We start from the raw sequence: 6000 nt of genomic DNA, 5'->3' as shown, positions 1-6000 counted from the left end.
GGGAAGTTTTCTGCCACTGGTCACTTTCTTCCCCTTCTGGCACTCCTATGATGTATTATTTTTCACAATGTCCCACAGTTCCTCCTGTTTTTTAATTGTTTTTTCTTAAACTCTCCTCCTGTTTTTTGTTTTTTCTTTTTGGATCTCTGATTGAATGCTTTTTTCTACCCTGTCTTCTAATTTGCTGATCCGATCCTCAGCTTCCTGTAATCTGCTGTTTATCCCTTCCAATGTAGTCTTTATTTCTGCTATGTTATTCTTAAGTTCCTTCATAGTTTTCATATCTCTTCTCATGCTGTTCAGGCTTACCCCTTGAACCTGTCTCCAAGCTCCCCTTTCTTTGACTTTTCAGTGAGCTAACAGGCTCACTTCTTTTCTATAATGTTTCTAGAGAACCAAAGCAGAGCACTGCCTAGACTGTCTCATGTTGAAGTTCTTATGTAGAAAGCAGTGGAAACTGACATTAACTTAAGCAATATGAAAGACTTTATTTGAGATTCTGGAGAGCAGCCAACATTGAAATAAAAGATGAGCCTGGCTGGGTGTGACTCAGAGGTTGAGCATTGACCTAGGATCCAGAAGATCACAGTTCAACTCCTGGTCAGGGCACATTGTACCATATTGTGGGCTTGATCCCCAGTCAGAGGCATGCAGGAGGCGACCAGTCAATGACTCTCTCATCATTGATGTTTCTATCTCTCTCTCTCTCGCCCTCTCCCTTCCTCTCTATGAAATCAATAAAGATATATATATGATGAACAACGAATCCTTGGAGAGGACAGAAACCATTCCAGTTTCAGAGATCTTATCCTTGGGAAGCCATGGACTTGCAAATGACTCAGCTAGCATCACCTTTCCTCCTAGGGTGTGTCTTTCAAAATCAAATTCTGGGAAAGAAAATGGATTTATTTAGGAGTGCCTAAAGGAAGTGATACTGGGCAGGGCAACACAACATATTGTATAATACAACAATATAATAACTTAATACATTCAAATACAAGCCCAGCCCTGGCCAGATAGCTCAGTTGGTTTAGAGCATGCTCCCAATATGCCAAGGTTGTTGGTTTGATCCCTGGTCAGGGCCACACACAAGAATCAACCAATGAATGCATAAATAAGTGGAACAATAAATCAATGTTTCTCTCTCTCGAATCAATAAAACAACAACAAACACAATAAGTACAGTACCATTTTTGGAAATATGAAAAGTCCAGAAAAATGTGAAGTTGGGAACCTACTATGTGTGTACGAAAAGGGGCCACATGCTAACTTGACAAGTTCACGGAAGGCCTGCATCGAGGCCTTGCAAACTCCGAGACCTAAAATAACCATAAAGGATGGTCTGAAATTAAAACTTAAAAAAAAAAAAAATCCTCACCCAAGGATATCTTTTCCATTGCTTTTCAGAGAGAGTGGAAGGGAGAGAGAAACATCGTTGTGAGAGAGACAAATCAATTGGTTGCCTCTGAATGTGCCCCGAGGGCCGGGTATGGAGCCTGCAACCTAGGTACGTGCCCTTGGGCAGAATCGAACCACGGACCCTTCAGTCTGCAAGCCAACTCTCTAACCACTGAGCCAAACCGGCTAGGGCTAAAATTAGAATTTTTTAAATAAAAGAAGTTTATGGCAAGTAGTCCTGTCCTAGGCAAAAACCTTCCTTGACAAAAGTCAATTTTTACTTTAACTAACCCAGTCTATTATCTTTTGCATCTATGATAACATTCCTTTGAAATGTCAAGGTGACTCCCCTTTTTCCAGACTCCTCAGGGCACAACCAATGCACCAGGCTGAGACCATAAATCTCATTGTTATTGTTATTAGGTTAATTGTTGACTGTTAACAATTTTTTTTTTTTTATATGTCTTTATTGATTTCAGAGAGAGGAAGGGAGAGGGAGAGAGAGAGAGATAGAAACATCAATGATGAGAGAATCATCAGTCAGCTGCCTAGCCTGCAACCTGGGCATGTGTCCTGACCAGGAATCGAACCCTGATCCCCTGGATCCTAGGTTGATGTTTAACCCTGAGCCATGCCTGGCCGGGCTGTTAACAATCTTGTACCCACCTATGTAAAAGATGTGTCTATCATTTTACTTTCATCCAATCTCAGAAGTTTCCCTGCTTTGTTTCTCCCACCTCCCTAATCTATCACCAAAGGATTTCATGTAACCCCTTTATGCCTCCTTTGATTGTAATGTATAAAATAAGGTGTAAAACTGACATTTTCTGGACCATTTTCTCAATCCCTTGAGATTTTGCTTCCTGGTAATTGCTGTCAGTTTTGCTCAAATGAACTCATAAAAATTCTTACAGGTTTGAGTATTTCTGACATCCACAGACTTTTATTTTAAATAATTAATTAGATAGATTCTTCTTTATTGGAAATGTGGTAGGCAGTTAGACAGACATGAGCAGGGCAAGGAGGATGGGCCAGGTACAGAAGGTCACCAGGGCAAAAAGCCCTGGGTGCCTAGCAAAGGAAAAATGTAGGATGGCACCTCACCCCCAGGGTGACCTTTTCTCCCTTAGCCTATCCTTGTTTGGTCTTGCAGTTTGGACCCCCTGACCTTTCCTCCCTAGAGATAACATCTAGGCCTCAGTTGTATTTCAGCTCCACACCCAGAAAAGCAACAAAACCAGACTCGGTCGGGGTACATGCGAGAGGGAACTGATCTATGTTCCTCTCTCACATCAATGTTTCTCTCTCCCTCCCTCCCTTCCTTCTTCTCTCTAAAACCAATAAAAACATTTAGATAAATAAATAAATTTAAGCCATATTGCTTGATGCTTTCCCTAGGAACACTGAAGTGTGTGTGTGTGTGTGTGTGTGTGTGTGTATTTACAATACTTGAAAAGAATGTTTCCCATCACTCTTTTAAAATATTTTTGACAGCTTTATTGAGATATAATTCACTTATTTATAATTCATTCATTTAAAGTGACCAATCCAATAGTTTTTAGTATACTCAGATATGTGCACCTATAATCACAATTTTAAAACATCTTCACCACCTCAAAAAGAAATTCCAGGTTTTTTTTTCTTAGCTATCACCCTTCCATTCCCTCTCCCATGTTCCTCAGCCCTAGGCAACTGTGAATCTTTCTATCCATACACATTTGCCATTCTAGACATTTCAAAAAAAAACCACACGGAATCAGATATGCTATTTTGTCACTGGTTTCTTTAACTTAGAATAATGTTTCCAAGGTTGACCCATATTGTAGCACAGATAGTATTTCATTCCTTTTTATTGCTACATAATATTCCACTGTATGAACATACCATATTTTAACCACTCATCCATTGATAGACATTTGGGTGGTTTCCATCTTTTAATTATTGTGGTTGTGCTGCTATGAACATTTGTGTACAAGGTACAGGCCTAGGAGTGGAATTACTGGCCATATGGTAATTCTAGCTTTAAACCTTTGCAACCGCCAAACTGTCTTCTACAGTGGCTGTAAGGTTTTACAGTGTTCCTACCAGCAATGTAGGAGAGTTCCAATTTCTCCCCACCCCCACTAGCACTTACTTTTTATTATTGCCACCCTAGTGGATGGGAAGTGATATCTCATTGTGGTTTTGCCTATCCCTTCGTACTTTCTCAAATACCACCTTCCCTCTCCAGTGAAGACTGAACATCATTTTCTCCTGCATCCTAGCATTGGTTGAAAAATAGATCTGTGAACTGGAATGTGTACACTTCACAGTACCACTCTGGACCCTACAGGTATCTTTTAAATATTATAAAACCCCATGGAAACATGTCTGCTTCCCCCCTCCAGGGTTTCTGTAATAACTACACAATAAAGTAAATGTGAAAACAATCTCTTTAGGACCTATATTTCTTCTCTTACTTTATTATATAATTTTTCAATACTCCAAACCAATTTTTTCTTAAAGACTTTTTTTTTTTTTTAATAGAGATAGAGGAAAGGAGAGGGAGAGAAAGAAACATCGATGTAAGAAAGAAACATTAATCAGCTGCCTCCTGCATGCTGACTACTGGGGATCATGCCAGCAACCCGGGCGTGTGCCCTGAGTGGGCATCAAACCAGCAACCTTTAGGTTCATGGGATGATGCCCCACCATCTGAGCCATACTGGTCGGGACCCCTCAAACCAATTTTGATATGTGATTTTTTTTTTTTTCCTGTAAAAGTGACAAACACTTATAAACGGAATAAAAAACAGGTGGATCTGAAAGGCTTAGAGATTTATTCGGAGTCACGTGTGAGCAACTGGAATGCAACAACAGGAGGGGTGAAGAACACCACTCCAGGGGTAAGGTCTTACTGGAAATCTTTACCTTCCTCTCCCTGCCTTGGGGTGGTAGTATTCCTTTAAAGATAACAAAAACATGTTTTGCCAAATACCAAAACTATGTGTATACATCTGAAACAAGAAAACAAGGAGACCGCCAGGGGTGGAGATGCGTTTTGCAGGTTTTCACTAACGTCGAAAGGTATTTCCTGACAAAGGAGTGGCTACAGTTGGGACACCTGGAATATGTGCATATATGGATAAATGCATATGCAAATCGGGGCTGGGAAAGTGTTCCTGGGACTCACCTCCAGTCAGTACTCTGAGAAGTCATTGCAGGTTATGAAACTGAGTCTTCTAGTCGTTACATTTAAGGGAAGCAGCAAAAAGCAGTGCAAGTAACACAGCGGTAGCTGAATGAGTGAACAGGCGCGGTGGCCAGAGAAAGAAAAGAAATATGGCTGATCCAGGGTTTGGAAAGTTGAGGTCTCGGAAACTGCTGTTCCAGCAGAGTTAGGAAAAACACCCTTCTCCCAGACTATGGTAAAATAAGCGTTTGCTCTAAAAATGTTCATAACTACTGGCTTCCTTGGATCTAGAGGGAGTCACGTTAAAATGATTACATTTACAGCACAGCTGTCTCCCCCCCCCCCCCCATGGTCTAGTCATCTCCAACAGAAGAGTGGGTGGGCGGGGGATACTGTGGATTATGTCAGGAGGGTCAGACCTCACACACACTGAAAACCAACAGTTCAGCCCAGGAGCCTCTTTCATCCACAAGGAATCCACATATTCGATCCATTCATATATTCAAAGGGATGCACAGGGATGGTGGGTGGCGGTGACTTTCTTGCTTCAGAGTAGGAAACGGCCCTAGAGGTTGCCCACACATCGAAACCCTTCCTACAGTGCTCGTGCCAGGGGCTTGAAATGACTGCCATGCTCCGGCCAAGCTGTCTCACTTACCGTCCTTCTGTTCTGGAACTAGCAAGGAGAAATAATAGGCGTGTGTAACAGGTGCCTAGGATATGCAGGTGATTTAGAGATCGGGTAACAAAAGATACTTGTGTTTCCCCTACCAGGCCCAGGTCACCCAACTCACCAGCCTTGGCCTGAGTCTGCACCTGCAGGATGCTGGGCTGCCACTTAGTAGCGAGTCTGGATGATGGGAAACCACCGCCCGACGAGCGCTCACGGAGGCCAGGAGGGGGCGGTGCTGAGACGGTGGGGGAGGGGCAGGTCCGACCCGGCTGAGGACAGGGCGGTCCCTGCCCGTAATCAAAAGCTCACAGTGTAGCGCACACCTGCTGTTACTACTAACTTCTCTCAATCATCATTATTATTTTTTTGGGGGAGAAAGGTATCAATGCTAATATTTAATTGAGCACTTACTACAGGAAAGGCGCTCTTCTATGGGCCTTAGCAGTAACTCACTGAGTCTTGAAATGACCCGACGAGGCGGGTACTATTCTATCCCTATTTTACAGATTAAAAAAAACCACCTGAGGTCTACAGATGAATTACTTCTTCAAGGTCACACAACCACTGGATGGCGGAGACGAATTTGAACGCGGGCAGCGGGGTTCCAGGGAGCCAGGAGAGAGGAGCAAAGCTTCCTCTTACTGATTTGCATTTTTCCGTCACTATAGATCCTCGAGTCGCCGCCAGGAAGGGAAAGTTTCAAAACTAACTCGGGAAAGTTCGACCTGGATGTTAAGAAGACCTCCCCACAGGCGCT

This window comes from Miniopterus natalensis, chromosome 21 (assembly GCF_054644295.1).
Source record: "Miniopterus natalensis isolate mMinNat1 chromosome 21, mMinNat1.hap1, whole genome shotgun sequence".
Taxonomy (NCBI): domain Eukaryota; kingdom Metazoa; phylum Chordata; class Mammalia; order Chiroptera; family Miniopteridae; genus Miniopterus; species Miniopterus natalensis.
The sequence above is the reverse complement of the archived record's forward strand: the minus strand, read 5'-3'. Positions refer to the sequence as shown.